Source organism: Balaenoptera musculus, chromosome 13, assembly GCF_009873245.2.
Source record: "Balaenoptera musculus isolate JJ_BM4_2016_0621 chromosome 13, mBalMus1.pri.v3, whole genome shotgun sequence".
Classification (NCBI taxonomy): Eukaryota; Metazoa; Chordata; class Mammalia; order Artiodactyla; family Balaenopteridae; genus Balaenoptera; species Balaenoptera musculus.
In genome coordinates, this window is record NC_045797.1 from 33838068 (window position 1) to 33855434 (window position 17367).

The following is a 17367-nucleotide window of genomic DNA, read 5'->3' on the forward strand; positions in this document are numbered from 1 at the left end:
AAATATATGTAAAAGAAGATAGATTTTGAAAAATGCGTCTCCCTTGCCATTTGTTAATATATTGAAAAAGTGTAAACCTTGAAACATTTAGCATAGAAAATATTCATTTTTGGTAATTTCTCAAGGGGGCAATTTATTAAATGAAAGGCTTTTAACATTAGCTAAAAGCAGCCCTGTAAATCATGGTGTCATCAAACCGCTTCATCACTTCATTAATTTAAAAGATTATTATATGCGTAACTGACATAATTTTGAACAATGTTACATGGCTAATTTATTAATGTAGAAAAGCAGAAATGACACACTGACTTGATTTATTTTTGTAATTGTATAATTTTAGAACTTTTGCCTATGACTTTCACTAACAGAAGAAATGATTCAGTGTCTCACTGCTAATTTTATCAAGATTTCTTCCCTGCTAATGCTTTGCCAGTGGTAATACCTCTGGTCACTTAATTTTAAAATACATTTCTCAGAGTGCAAGACAAAGCCATTAAAAACAAAACTACCTTTTTTTTTTTAAAGTCCAGTGGTCAAGTAGAGGATATAGACTTTTCCAAAATGATAATTCTGAGATTCCAATTTTTTAAAATGTGCTTTGAGCTTTTTGGAGAATGTCATATTAGTAAAGTAGTATTGCTTTAATTACATACATCTATAAATTACTTCTGCTTTACATTTTATAATAATCTCTTTTCTAAACATCTGTGTATTTGTGAAAATCACCTCAGAGACAGTGCATTGTAATGAGCTGATTAAATGATTTTTAATGATTCTCATTCTTTCGTCATTGTAGTTGGTAAAACTTCCTGGGTGTTTTGTGAAAGGCTAAGGAAGCAGGAGAAGTTGGTGGTTTAAATTTTGTCTAGGTCTATTTTTGATCATGCCCGAGAAAAAGAATTTTTCCTCTGTTTGATTCCAAATAATGCTTTGGGCCATTTTTTGATTTTTTGTAGTTATGAAATAACAACTGAGATAATTTACATAAAATTGATTGTACTGTTTGCAATAATAAAAATACTTTTGAAGTATAAACATGAAACATTTGCTTATATTCTTGTTTAAGCTTAAGTCTTAGTCACAATGCAGCAAGATGCAAGTCTCAGAGAATTGTCTGCCTACTGTTAAATTCCTACAGGTTTTTTTAAGTTACAAGATAGAGAGCAGGACTGAGGTCATAAAACCTGTATTTAAGTTATAGAGCACTGAATTTCCCAAGTGAAATACACCTACCAACTTAATTCACAGATGAAGATATAATCAAATTAGTGGCCATAAGGAACGTTCTCATTATTATAAGCACATATACAAAACTGGAAAAAAAAAAAAGAACTGTGAAGATGGTAGGCACCATTTCTACACTCTATGCACATAGAATAAATTCTACTTAAAAGTCTCCTATTTGGCAAATTTCGAAAATTATAGTGATATCTCATTTCTCTGTTATAAAATCTCAGTTTGCTACTATATGCTCAAAAGGCTTATATATCGTATAGTTTTTGGTAGAAATTTCCAAGGGCATATAATTGAAATAAAAGTTCTAGATAGTATTTAAAGCAGTCTAATTTAGCTACTTACCCCAGCGTTCTGTCTACTGATGTCGAAGCTGAAGTGTACTTTACAGTATCTTTCTTAGATTGAAATTGCTAATTATCCAAAGAGGCAGCCCCTGTGGATGGTAATAATTTATTCAATGATTCATTGTAAGCACTAGAGTCGGCACAGTACTAGCATCTTCTACTGTGCAGGTTCTCAAGCTCTCCCGCAGAAATATCTGTTAACAAGTTGGCATGACCAGGGAGAGACTTCTACTAACCCAGAAAGATTCTTTTACATTTATTTTTCTGACTCATTTTGATGTTTCTCGATACGTACAAAGGTAAAACAATTTTTAAAAATATTGCCACCAAATGTTTTGGGAAAAAAAAATTCATTTGGCATTGGAGTGTCTTGACTTACTGATTAATTTCTTTTAGGCAAATGGGGTGAGGAGGTAGAGGAGTACTCTTTCAATATATTAGAGATAGGAAAGGTTAGATACTTTGTTTTCAAACATTGGTGGTCCTCAACAGCCCAGTTATGAAAGAAGGGCTACCTTTGCTATCACTATAATCAGTATTGATCAGTATGACTCCCTCCCTCCCTTGCTATATACTAGGCTATATACTTGCTATATACTAGGGAATAGATCCCAAATGAATCATCAAACTTGACTTAGAAAAATTCCTAGCCACTCCAATAGCTTAGTGAAAAGACAGTGAACCACACACATTGAAATTGGGAGGCCAGCATAACAAACAGGATTTAGAGGGGCTGACCATGGAAAATGTATTGCTATTAAAGATTTACTGAACTCATCAGCATGTTGTTGCTCAAAGGAAAACACTGGAAAATACATGGTGTCTGCCTTGAGGGGTTAAGATCTAAATTAGCCAGATGAGACAAGCTGGACAGAAAGTCACCATAAGAAAGCATAGGTCCTCAGAGTGAAAAAAATTTGAGGTCTCTACAATTATAAGCTTTAACAAACTTAGAGTGGAATTTGCCTGAGAGGGAATAAAGCCAATGTCCTCCTTCTCCTCACATGAATTTTCTTCAATACAGCATCCCAGAAAATACCTTTTTGGTTTTCTCAAATCTGTCATCCATTCCACTCCTAAGGTGAATTTGAGAAAATAAAAAATCTCTATTAATACACAGGGCCAAGAATCTATTTCCTCACAATGCCTCTCTGAAGGCATGAACCTTGAGCCCCAGACTGAGGTGATTGCTCTTTGTGAAAAGAGTTTAACAGTTAAAACAACCGAGTTGCACGTCTTTGCTCAGGAAAGATTGGCAATTATGCCAAATTATGTCTAATCGTTTTAGAATGTGGAGTAGTGTTTATTAATGTCTGAAGGGAGGTCCTAAATCTCCATCCCCCCACCCAAAACTCCAGTTTTGACTTTAACTGTCATTTTAGAAGATGAAAGAGCTGGCTTCATTAAGCAAAGGAGGCTTGAATTTCATTTCTTAATTTAAAACACACACATGCCACACCTATTTCTACTTGACAAGCCTGGTTATCTTTCTAAGTTTTCACCGCATTTGTTTGAGATAGTTTACTGGATGGTGAAATAGGAACATCATTCTCTAGTGGAAACCAGTTTTTCCTTTTTTCTCTTTGTTCACTCGCACTGTTGACTACTGTAGAGTTTTTCATTCTTCTTGGCCTTATAAACTAATATTCAATGTTTATGAATTTCAGTGTTGATTTTAAAGGTTGAATTCCTTTTCATGAGGAGTACGTGTAAACTTTGGAAGGGGAGTGAGAAGCATGCATACAGAAGCCACCAAACTGTAAAAAGAGAATCCTGGCCTTCCTGGCTTTCTCGTTTGCAGTTTTTCAAATGTGCAAGTATGTCTTAGATGTCTGCTATGACAAGGTTTATGTGGGTCCTAGAAAGCAGTTTAATACAAGATCCCTGCCTGGTCTGGAAGATGAGACAACAAAAAGCCAAACAATAAGCCAAGACTCAAATAACTGATGAAAGCAAGAAAGGAGCTGTTGTCACGTGGTCCCTCCTCAGTTTAACTGCATGAACACACACAGCCTTGGTTTAGAGGAGGTGAGGTTACGTCAGGCTGAGGTGATCAGGGACATTTAGAGCGAGTGGGATTGCAGACAGATGTTATGTGTAAGTATGGGGTGCTGGAAGAAGAGCTGAGGAAGGGCCACAATTTTAAGGAAACAAGGTCCTTAACTTATTGCACTGACACCATGAAGAGCTCTAGCATATTCATTTAATAGCAGGTAGAGCTCACAAGGACCTACCGTATAGCACAGGGAACTATATTCAATGTCTTGTAATAACCTATAGTGGAAAAGACTCTGAAAAAGAATATATATATGTATAACTGAATCTCTTTGCTGTACACCTGAAACATCGTAAATCAACTATACTTCAATAAAAAGCATAAAAAGAATATATATGTATCTATATGTAAAACCGAATCAGTTTGTTGTACATTGTAAATCAACTATACTTTTTAGGGGGGGGCCACGCTACATGGCTTATGGGGATCTTAGTTCCCCGACCAGGGATTGAACCCGGAGCCAAGTGAAAGCCTGGAATCCTAAACACTGGACCACCAGGGACCTCACGTTCATCAACTATACTTCAATAAAAAATAATAATAATAGAGCTGTCCATCGCTGCTTAAGAACCCCCGACACACGTTCCCCCTAGTTGGATCTGCCGCGCACTCTGGATGGAAAGGGACACATTGGATGCTCCACTTACTTCTCCACAACTTCCAGTGGGAAAAATCGTACTCATCTTCCGAGACACTTTTTCCATGTTTGCGGTGCATGTGCACAGTTCTGTCCAGGCCCCATAGAGGGTAAGCGTGTTAAGTTTCAGGAGCTTTGGGTTGTACAGGAAACATCCTCTGCCTTCTGTCTAGTTGGCTATTGTGGGGTGTTTGATGGGAAAGTGCAGAAACTTAGCCAGTGTCTCCCAGCTCCCCACAGCATGGGCGTGGGTGTCACGGTGCAGCAAGGTTCTACATGGGTCCCAGGAACAGGGAATGACAAAGCTCTTCATCTGACTGGAGACTCTGAACAAGGGGAACAAATGATCTGGCAGGAAACGGAATTACAGAAGAAATACGTGATTGCAAAAAATGGAAACAATCCCGAAGACTGTACTGTATAATAGAAAGTGCAAGTCCGTGCTATATATCTATCTATATCTCCATCTCCATCTATATCTATACCTATATCTATACCTATACCTATACCTGTATCTGTATCTATATCTATATGTCTCCTCTCATATTACTTCCCTCCTCAGAGATAACCATTATTAAAAGTTTAGTGTTTATTTACAACTAAGTAAAACACACATGGCATCATATGACACAGTTCTAAAAATTTAGCAATACAACTTAGCTTTCTATATCAATAAATGCAGATCTACTGCATTCTTTAAAAGGCCATGTAATTTTCCATAGTTTGATTGAATGGTGATTTATTTAATGACTTTCCTATTGGTGGATATTTAGATTGAATCCAGTTCTCACTATAATGAACAATGCTGCAGTGAACATCTAGGAGTATATTTTTGCTCACCTGTTCAAGCTTCTGTATGTTTAGGTCCGAGTGCTTGGTTATAGGGCATGGACATTTAAAATATCAATAAATATTGTTAATTGACTCAAAAAGATTGCACCAATTTATGCTCTCACAAAGAATTTGAGAGGACCCATTTTCTCCCATTCTTGACAACAGAAGGTATGACCAATTTTTCTAAATTTTAGCACTCTGATGGGAAAAAAGCATATTTTTATTTAGATTATACTTCTCTTAGATTACATATAATTACACGTGTTAATTGGTAATTTATATTTCTCCTTCCATGAACTGCCAATTCATGTTCTATTTTATAAAGATTTTCTACAAGGTTCTTTGTCTTATTGTTTTTTGGGTTTTTTAAAATAAATTTATTTGTTTTATTTATTTATTTTTGGCTGTGTTGGGTCTTCTCTGCTGCACACGGGCCCTCTCTAGTTGCAGCGAGCGGGGGCCACTCTTAGCCGCAGTGTGCAGGCTTCCCATTGCGGTGGCTTCTCTTGTTGCGGAGCACGGGCTCTAGGTGTGCGGGGCCCCAGCAGTGGCAGCAAGCGGGCTTAGCAGTCGTGGTGCATGGACCCAGTTGCTCTGCGTCATGTGGGATCCTCCAGGACCAGGGCCGGAACTCGTGTCCCCTGCATCGGCAGGCGGATTCCCAACCACTGCGCCACCAGGGAAACCCACTCTTATTGTTTTTAAAACTTTATTTCTGTAAATTTATTTTATATACCCCTTCAAAGAAACTTTTGGTCTCGTGGAGTCTGATTATCTGGGTAAGAAGGCAGTTTCCAAGGCTGGCTTTTCTTTAGCATCTTCTGGGATGCATAGAAAAAATCACTGGCCCTAGGGACCAAGAGCCTCAGGTTTTTCTTATCCTACTGTTATCAACGAATGATGTGACCTGGGGCATGCCACATAACCCTCTTTTTTTCCTCTAGTTTTATTGAGGTATAATTGACAAATAAAATTATGTGTATTTAAAGTGTACAATGTGATGATTTGATGTATGTATGCATTGTGAAATATTTACCACAATCAAGTGAATTAGAACATCCTTCACTTCACATACTTAGCTCTTTTTTGGGGGGGTGGGGTGAGAATGCTTACAATCTACAGTCTTAGCAAATTTCAAGAATATAATACAATATTATTAACAATAGTCACCATTCATACATTAGATTCTCAGAATTGATTCATCTTATAACTGCAAGTTTGTACCTTTTGACCAAAATCTGCCCATTTCCGACATCCTCCAACCCCTGGTAGCCATCATTCTACTTTCTGTTTCTCTGAGTCTATTTTTTTTTTTTTTTTTAGATTCCACATAAAAGTGATGCCACACAGTATTTGTCTTTCTGTGCCTGGCTTATTTCACTTAGCATAATGCCCTCCAGGTTCATCCATGCTGTCACATATGGCAGGCACAAATTGCCTTCTTTTTGGCTGAGTAATATTCCATTGTATATAATCCCACATCTTTATCTAGTCATCCATCGACACTTAGGTTATTCCCACATCTTAGCTATTATGAATAATTCTGTAATAAACATGGGAATGTGGATATCTCTTTGAGATTTTGATTTTATTTCCTTTGGATATATACCCAGAAGTAAAATTGTTGGATCATATGTTAATTCTATTTTTAACTTTTTGAGGAACCATCGTACTGTTTTCCATAATGGCTGTACCCACTTATATTCCCACCAACAGTGTACAAGTGTTCCTTTTTCTCCCCATTTTCACCAACATATATCCCTCTCACATTAAAGTTTTCCTATTAATAAAACAAGGGATAAAACAAGATGATCTAAGATGTCTTATATATGAATAAGTTCCAGATTCAGAGTCTATCAAGTATTCATTCAGTTATTCTACAAATACTCATTGGGTGCTGAATATTTGTGAAGCACTAGGCTAGGGAGTGCACATACAGAAGAAAGTGAATGTGACCCCTACTTTCATGGAGTTTACAATTTCGATCAAGCAGAGAGGCCATTCTTCGTCACATGGGTGAATCTGTAATTATGTGCTATGAAGGGTTTCTGAAGGAAGACAATACAATTCTACAAAAGCTTTTAACAGAAAAGATCTGGACTAATCTGAGAAGACAGTGAAGATCTGGGAATGTCTCCGTGAACAAGAAATATTGCAGATGAAACTTGAAGGATGAGTAGCAGTTAACTGTTGGAGGGGGTCGGGAGAACCCAGGGAGTGGGCCAGGGAGAGAACAGCCATGTGTAAAGGCCCTGAAAGCAAAGGAGATGTATAGACCAGTAGTCCCTAAAGTGGGCTGTGTAAAATGATCCAGTGAGGTAGGTGTAGGAAGAAAATAGAAGACCCTATAAATATTTTTAATAAAAATAAGAAATGTTAAGCTTTAATAATATTTAAGGGCTTCCCTGGTGGCACAGTGGTTAAGAATCCATCTGCCAATGCAGGGGACACGGGTTCGAGCCTTGGTCCGGGAAGATCCCACATGCTGCAGAGCAACTAAGCCTGTGAGCCACAACTACTGAAGCCTGCGCACCTAGAGCCCATGCTCTGCAACAAGAGAAGCCACTGCAATGAGAAGCCCGCGCATCGCAACGAAGAGTAGCCCCCGTTCGCCACAACTAGAGAAAGCCCACGCACAGCAACAAAGACCCAACACAGCCAAAAATAAATAAAATAAAGTAAATAAATTTTTGAAAAAGCTTAAAAAAACAATATTTAATATATGGGCTGACTTATGTGGCCTCATTCATCCATTACCACAGTTTCATGTGGTAAGTGAGAATTCTAAGAAAGAATGGAAATTCCCAAAGCGTCTGGGTGATCCACAGTATCCTTACTTGCTCACTCAGCATGTAGAGACATGTTGTAGTTTATACCTATGCCATCCTAACTGGCAATTACAGCTGATAATATCAGTTTAAATTAATTCTCACTAAACGGACAAGTAACTTAAAAGGATTCCAGCAAGAAAATCATCAACTGAAGATAATACTGTACAAATAACGCAAGCACAAATGCACAGCAAGCATATGGCAGAATTGGTCTTCTCTTTTGCTCCGCAGACAAACTCCTCTTTAGTCTTAACTATCAGGAAAAAGTAATGATGCAGGCAGTCAGATCTGATAAGAAGTTAGAAAAAATAAGGAATGAAAATCATCAGGAAGACTACTTGAAATTAGTATTTACATCCACTCTGAACCTTCCCTTAAGGGAATGAAGCTTTTAACACCAAGGGAGAAGACACTGCCTTTTGAAAGAAGCTTGGTACACTGAAGAAAACATGTGGAAAATGGATGCTTAGAAATAGTTCCAACTTCATGTGATTTTTATTCTTGAAAAAATCAGGTACAACTCCCACAAAATTCCTTGTACCTCTGCAGTTTAAAAAATTGGAAACTAAAATTATCTAATCTGTTTTAAAATCCTCTAAAGAGTTTCAGTGACCTTTGAACGAGTGTGTTAACAATATTAACATGCCACACCCCCTGATTCATTTTGAACAGGGAGGATGGAAATTCACTTTTGGAATTTCAACAAAAACCCTTTGATAATTGGAGGGTGTGGTTGAAAGCCAAGCTTAGACATAAAGCTTTGGTAAGTGTAACTAGTGATGTGATTCTTCTACTCAGATCGATACATCTTTACAAAGTAATTGTTTTAGTTTTTGACAGACAATGAAATCAACTATTTTAAAACAAAACTGAGATTTTGAATGATAATAAGAAATCTTCAATAACAAACTGCACATATTAATATTTTAGGTGAGAGCAGAAAGGTGTTTTGCATTGTTAATAAAGAAAATAAAAGTGACTTTAAATGTATATGTCATAAAAAGATCATCCTTTTCTAATTTCTATTTAATGTTTTATAATATGTGATTCTTAATTTACAAATTAGCAAGCATACCTTTAGTGATGGTGCATGCTTATTTTCTCAACTGTTTTGAGTCATTAAAAATGATTGAAGACCACCAGTACCAGCCTCAGTGTTAAAAGCTTCTGGAGGAGAGACGCCACCGTGGGTTCAAGGGTTCCGGAAGAGAGATTTGATCTATTCAGAAGGCATGCAGCAGCTGAATCAATTGTTCCATGATCTGGTCATGCTATGGTGCCATTTATAGCTACATATAGATTCCTAATTCGTAATTCACTCCACGTAGGACAATGAACCAACTGTCTGATGATAGGTGATGACAATAATTTACTAATACTTGTCATTTCAGCTCTCAGGCAAGGTTCACACTCCACCAAGCAAATGGACCATTGATCAAACATTGGTTTGTTCAGGTGACAACTATATTATAGGGTCTGTTTATCTCACTGGCACTTAGGAAATTCAGTCCCTAAATGGATCCAGATGATCTAGCTCTTTCTCTCTCTCTCTCTCTCTCTCTCTGTCTCGTGTGTGTGTGGGTGTGTGTGTTGGGAGACGTACCTGGAAAGTTAAGATGCAAAAACAGCAGAAAAAAAGAGTGTTAAGGAATAAACACAGTGCTAATACTTTGTCTGTGTTTGTGTGTGCGGCGGAGGATTTTTCTCATTCCTACTCAATCATGCTCCTTCCTTTCTGTATAGTATTTCCCACCATTTTCTTTTTTTTTTTTTTTTTTTAAATTAATTTATTTATTTATATTTATTTTTTGGCTGTGTTGGGTCTTCGTTTCTGTGTGAGGGCTTTCTCTAGTTGCGGCAAGCGGGGGCCACTCTTCATCGCGGTGCGCGGGCCTCACGTTATCACGGCCTCTCTTGTTGCGGAGCACAGGCTCCAGACGCACGGGCTCAGTGGTTGTGGCTCACGGGCTTAGTCGCTCCGCGGCATGTGGGATCTTCCCAGACCAGGGCTCGAACCCATGTCCTCTGCATTGGCAGGCAGATTCTTAACCACTGCGCCACCAGGGAAGCCCTCCCACCATTTTCTTAAATGATATGTTCCAGGGCACTGAAAGTCATACTTCCCTATACGTACGTGTCACACTGGGGGGTTAAACAATGTTAAACATGGTCATGGGTCGCCTCACCTTGTTCTAACGTGGAATCTCAAGCTGACAGAGAAAAGTGGTCCTCCTAATCCAGGCCCATTTCTATGAGGTTTAGCATCAGTCACAGGGCAGCTGGAATGAGGCATAAATCATTCTGTTTCCCACGTTTAACAGTTTCTTCTCGGTTCTCCTCCTCAGCCTTTCAGTTACTCATACTGATGACTTACTTTGAGGTTTTGTATCATCTTTCTTGGAGACCAGTACTTTATAAATGACAATACCTCATCAAAATGACCGTGTGTTCTTTAGCTTTCAAACTGAATTGTATCCCATTGCAAAGAACTGTTTAGGGAGATTTGAGGTCATTATTATTACAAGTTTTAAAAAAGTAAGGCAATGCATAGAAAAAAATCAGCCTTCCAGAAAATAAACATTTTGATTTACAGCTAATCTATGGTTGTTTCCAAGTTGCTTCTTTCTCCTCCTATCCCATTGCCCCTCTACCACAGAAGCCCACCCAAATAACTTTGCGGTGCTTTAAAAGGGATGCTGTAAAGATGGGGTTAGGGCTTCCCTGGTGGCGCAGTGGTTGAGAGTCTGCCTGCCAATGCAGGGGACACGGGTTCGAGCCCTGGTCTGGGAAGATCCCACATGCCGCGGAGCAACTGGGCCCGTGAGCCATAATTACTGAGCCTGCGCGTCTGGAGCCCGTGCTCCGCAACAAGAGAGGCCGCGATAGTGAGAGGCCCGCGCACTGCGATGAAGAGTGGCCCCCGCTTGCCACAACTAGAGAAAAGCCCTCGCACAGAAACGAAGACCCAACACAGCCATAAATAAATAAATTAAAAAAAAAAAAAAGATGGGGTTAGAGCTGTACATGAAGCTCAGAGGAATAGCAGATTAAAATCACCTAACATGTTAGAAGCAAAATTAAAATCGGACAAGCCAAATGAGCTGTTAAATTATAAGTAACCATTTTGCCAAATAAATAGCTCATTAAATTGCCACAGAATCAATATTAAGAGGCCAGGGTGATGTCAAAAGGTAAAATTGCTGGACTGCTACTGAATAAATATAGGTAAACACAACTTTAAGGTACATAGGTAATTACTCTGCAATCCTCCTTCTTTCCCGCCCCTTAAAACTATCTGTAAATCTGTTAATAGTCTATCCTGTTGTATGCATAATAAAATAAAGCAGAGAAATAGATAATACTAAACAGTGATTCAACTCAACTCTAATAATAATAATAACAGCTAACTCATCCAGAGCACTAATGAAATGCTAGGAACCATGCTAAGAACTTTACTTCCATTATCTTATATAGACCAGGGAGCAGAGAACGTCACCAGTTCACGCAGCTGGTCAGTGGCGCACCAGACATTGCATCTGGGCTCTTTGACCTCAGAGTTCATGTGTTTAATTTTTGTGCCATTTTACCTCATCCACATTTATTTCCTGACGACTTAATATCCAATGAGCAACAGAAACCCCTCTGTAATAGTTTTCCTCCTACAAGCACTTGGCAGCCATCAATGTTTATAACTTTTCACTCTTGTCTTGCGCACATTTCATAATTACCTACTTTCCAAATAGAGTTTTTCTACTGGTATCCTCGTGGTTCATGTCCCTGTTTTGTCACAGCTCTCAGCACAGTACCTTTTCCATAGCAGGCATTAAATTAGAAGTTCATTGAATGAATAAGTGAATATCTAGTTATTTCCAAGCAAAGCACTCTCTCTTATGTGTCAATGGGAACCATTTGTTTTGACCTCTGCATTTTTAACTCCAGTTCTCCTCTTTGAAATTTTCCACTTATGAAAACATTTGAAATCCCCTAATCCATTGTAAAAACCAGTTCTTGCGTCCAGCACTTTATACACACACACACAGACACACACACACAAACACACTTCTTAATTTTATTTTTTGCAAAAGTAGTGCTGGCAGTTTGCAATGGGTTTTTGAAGTCATTCCTGGCTTTGTGCTCCGTAGCACTATAGGCTGACAATGCAAAGTTCTCTCATCCTTTCCCCGGAGGGAGGCACCCCTACAGCACAGATGTTTTTCCAATTTTTCTTTGGTTTACTAAAACTCAATTTATACCAATGATCTAACTCCATGAATATATAATACCCACTGAGTAGCAGGCATTCAGGAAACTATCAGAAACTCAGGATTCCTTGCAGTTTTGAGTGAGTGACTGATTGAGCAGCCCTAGATATTTCTGAGACTCAGTTTGAAAAGAAATATCTGTGGATTTATGTCACCTAGTGAAGTTCCCAGTGATTAGCTCTTGGGCATTGTTTAAAAACTCTCTCAGGATAAATGGCATTTGGAAATTGATTTGTTCAAACACATATATATTATTTATTACCTTGTCATTTGCATGATGAGATAGATTGTTTTCTTCTGCTGAAGACTCTTCATTTCCTGAGAGTACTGAAGAACAGTATCATTCACAGTTGGAAGACAAAACCAGTGGAGGGCCCATTGATGCACTGCTGTTGTTGTTCTAGGATCCTTTGTTCCAAGCTACTATCTGAAAATATTCAACATACGATCGATTCTTAGAAATTATTTTCTTTTTATTATTTTTCTCCTTGTGGGTACTTGCATGCATATGTATATGAATGAATGTCCCTGAGGTTAAAATTATTGTTAGAAATAGTCTATGACCATATGATCCTGCAATCCCACTCCTGGGCATACATCCGGAGAAAACTCTAATTCAAAAAGATACATGCACCCCAACGTTCATAGCAACACTATTTACAACAGCCAAGACACAGAAGCAACCTAGGTGTCCATCGACAGATGAATGGATAAAGAAGATGTGATACATATATACAATGGAATACTACTCAGCCATAAAAAAGTATGAAATAATGGCATTTGCAGCAACATGGATGGACCAAGAGATTATCAAATTAAGTGAAGTAAGTCAGACAAAGACAAATACCATATGATATCACTTATATGTGGAAACTTAAAAAATGATATAAATGAACTTATTTACAAAACAGAAACAGACTCACAGACATAGAAAACAAACTTATAGTTACCAAAGGAGATAGTGGGGAGGCAGGGGAGAGATAAATTAAGAGTTTGGAATTAACATACACACTACTATATGTAAAATAGATAAACAACAAGGACCCACTGCATAGGACAGGGAATTATATTCAATACCTTGTAATAACCTATAATGGAAAAGAATCTGAAAAAGAAATATATATATATATATATATACACATACATACACATATATATGTGTGTATAACTGAATCACTTTGTTGTATACCTGAAACTAACACAATATTGTAAATTAATTACACTTCAATAAAGAAGGTAAGAAATATATATGCATGTATGATTTTCTACTGCAAAAGGTAGCATATTGTGCTCACACTTCTGTACTTTGTTTTTTGCATTTAACTAAGTATCTTGGAAGCTATTTCATACTCCAACACTATAATGGACATTTGATGGCTGCCTACTGGGTGTCCATTCTCTCCTCCTTTCCTGAAGTACTCAGATTTTCATTTACTTGTTCGTGCTCCCCACAAAGCTTCCAGGAAGCACGGCACCCTGGGCTGACTGGCCAAAACTCTTCAATACTTTCCATTCTCTTGGCACATATAAGCTTGTACAATCCAGGTGAACTTCAGGACTCTTGCTTGGAATCTTGGGGCAGAAGCACTCTCTTCGCCCTTGGAATGGTGCAAGAAACCCTAATTATGGTTGATAAGTCTCCCAGCACCATGTAAGAACCAGGCTTGACTTGAAGCTATTATCCTTGACAGAAAAGCAGAGAGATGGGAAGAAACCGAGTCCTTGAGGATTTCTCATTTATGTGACCCAATAAATCTCCTTTATTATTAAAATCAGTTTGCAGTGGATTTTCTGTTACTTGCAACATAAAGACTATTAACTGATTCAGGTACTTACAAATCTACCTCATTCTTTTTAATGGCCTTAGTATGAGTACCTCACAATATACTTAATGAACATTCAGGTTATTCCAGTGTGCTGGTACGGACCATACTACAACAAGCAACGTGATGTGTATCTTCACACACATGTTCGAGTCTATCAGCAGGATAAATTCTTAGAAGTCAAATTGGAGATTTGGGCATATGTGTATTTTTAATTCAATAGTGTTTTGATTTTTGGAAATACAAAGAGCTAGTGAAGAAGTTGCCTTAGGACAGGGAATGTGGTGAATGGATGTTCTCCACATATTCTTTTTAAATGACTTTTAAAAACCAAGTAGAATATTGTTTTTCCCAGAAAAGGAAAAAAATGCACTTAGAAGCATTAAACTGTGTATCTTTAAAGTCATCTTAGAACTAGGAATCAGGTCCAGCTGCTCCAGTTTATAAATGAGGAAAGTTCCTGGGAAGTTCAGGGGTTGCCCACCCAGCAGTTCAGAGCAGAGAAAATTAGAATCTTGGTTTCCAGGCTTTTCATTTGTGTTCTTCCATAAATAGCGAGCCTGGAAGCAGATTCTGTGCAGAGATGATGGAGGTTGCACCTGTGTACAGAGGTAACACGTCCAGTCCAAGTTTATCCTCATTAGTACTCAGGCTGGAGTTGCAACTGTCCTTCGTTACACAATGAATCAAGCATCTGAATAAATCCTGAAACAATGAATTCTTGTCATGCTCCCTGCAGGGAGGGGTGAGCTCTATTTTAGGGGCAGGAAACTGAAGAATGGAGACTAGTGCTCTGCCAGAGGGTGTGCAAGAACCAGGCCCCCAGCTGGATCTGAATTTGACTTTTTCCAAGGGAGTATCTTACTGAGAAGAGCTGTACAAAGAACACTGGGCTTTGTGATGTAAATGTAGAGAGAGGGGCCCTGGCCCAGCATTTCTTTTTATTGCACTGAATGTCAGAGGGCTCCTTGGATATGTTCTGGGCAAAGGTCTACCCAGCCTGCCCTGCTACAGGAAAAAACAATGACAAGAATGAAATAGTCAAAGTGGCTATGCAAAGACTTGGAAAAATTAAAATACAGAAACTCATGCCTGGGAGATGGAGGGGTTTTCAAGAGTTTAGTTAAACAAAAGGTCACAGGTGTGTTTATTTATTGCACAAATTAGAAAAATCTCTTAATATCTCTTGTCTCCAAATCCCTCATTTCATATTTTCCTCACTCCAGTGATGCATGCTAGCTCCTTGGTGTGGCTCAAATTTTTTTAATTGTGGAAATTCACTTGTTCTTCTCTTTGCCCCCAAAGAAAATATGATTTTTAAAAGTGGGAAGTGTCATTTAGCATGACACTTTATTTCACAAATGAGAAAAGCTGACTCCAGTGATTCAAGGAATATGTAGTAAGTCTCTGCATAGCCTGGCCTAATAGCTAGACTTTTTGATGCCCTGTCTCATAATATCTCTAACTATAGAATCATAGTGTTAACTTTTAAAAGTATACCAAAGAATAGAAGCATCTGACCATATTTACCAATAGTCATTTTTCTAAAACATAAAATATTATTAGTTCTGCTTTAGTAAGAATTTTTCTTTTTAGAGATTCATGTGGAAGCTTATAGGTATGACATTTCATGATTATAATTTATTTTAAAATACTTCAAGAAAAAGATGAAGCAAAATGCAAAATGTAAACAATTGTTAAATCTAGGGGATGGGAAAAAGGGAGTCCTTGTACTGTTTTCACTACTTTTCTTTATATTTGAAGACTTTTTATAAAAAGGGAGGAGAAATCATGTTAACACATTAAGTATGTCCTGGAATTCAAAAGTTCCATTTTTCTAAAGCAATACATATTCATTGATGAAAATCTAGAAAGCATTGGTCTACAAAGGGAAAACAAGGTAATAACCTGCTCCCAGCCCCATTCACAGAAAACTATTGTCAACATTTTGGGGGTATTCCCTTCTAGTCAGTGTTCTGTGCATAAATTTACATACACTTATCTGTACATGTGGATCATACTTTACAGTCCATTTTATAATCACTTTAACTTAACATATAGGAAACATTTTTTTCTTGTTATTGAATTATTTCCTATATCTTTTCAGGGATGCAAATTGATTTGCCATTACTTATTTAACCAATCTCCTATTTTAGGCCATTGTGAGATTTCCCTCAATACGTAATAATTAGTAACTAATCTCTGATGAGCATTTCTGAGCCCAAGCTGCACCCATTCGTGATTATTTCCTCAATAGTATTACAGAGTCTTTCTTATATGCCAGGCACTGTAGTCAATAAGGCTTTACATGCAATGTCTCATTTGATCTCCTACTGATGAGGTACATTTTTTTACTACCCTCATTTTATAGATAAAAATTGTAGGCTGAGAGGTAAGTACATAGACCTAAACTTGTATCTAGTAGTCGCCAAAGCTTATGTTCAAGACACCAAGCTCCCCTGCTTATGTGTCCAGGAAGTGGAATTGCTATGGACCTCAGAGATTTTGAAAACGTATCATCATATTGCCTTACAGAAAGGTTGCAGCACACATCTTGCCATGCTACTGATTTAAAAAGAAAAAAAGGGGCCTCAAACAGGGACCCCAGGAACAGCTGTTCCCTGAGCTACATCTACCCCTACCAGCTGACTTGCAGGATCTTGGTTCCCAGGCTGGAGGTCGGACCCAAGCTCTTGTGATGGGAGTGCCGAGTCCAAACTGCAGGAGTAACAGAGAACCTCAGACCCCAGGAAATATTAATCAGAGTGAGACTTACCAGAGGGCCTCATCTTGACACCAAGACCTGGCTCTACCCAACTGCTTGCAAGCTCCAGTGCTGGACATCTCAGTCCAAACAACCAGTACGACAGGAATACAGCCCCACCCATCAAAAAAAAAGAAAAAAATGAAAAGACAAAAAATTATGTTACAGACAAAGGAACAAAGTAAAAACCTACAAGACCAAATAAATGAATATGAAATAGGCAACCTACCTGAAAAAGAATTCAGAGTAATAAGAGTAAAGATGATCCAAAATCTTGGAAACAGAATGGAGAAAATAAAAGAAATGTTTAACAAGGACCTAGAAGAACAAAAGAGCAAACAAACAGTGATGAACAACACAATAACTGAAATTAAAAATACTCTAGAAGGAATCAATAACAGAATAACTGAGGCAGAAAAACAGATATGTGAGCTGGAAGATAAAATGGTGGAATTAACTGCTGGGGAGCAAAATAAAGAAAAAAGAATGAAAAGAATTGAGGACGGTCTCAGAGACCTCTGGGACAACATAAACTCGTGAACATTTGAATTATAAGGGTCCCAGAAGAAGAAGAGGAAAA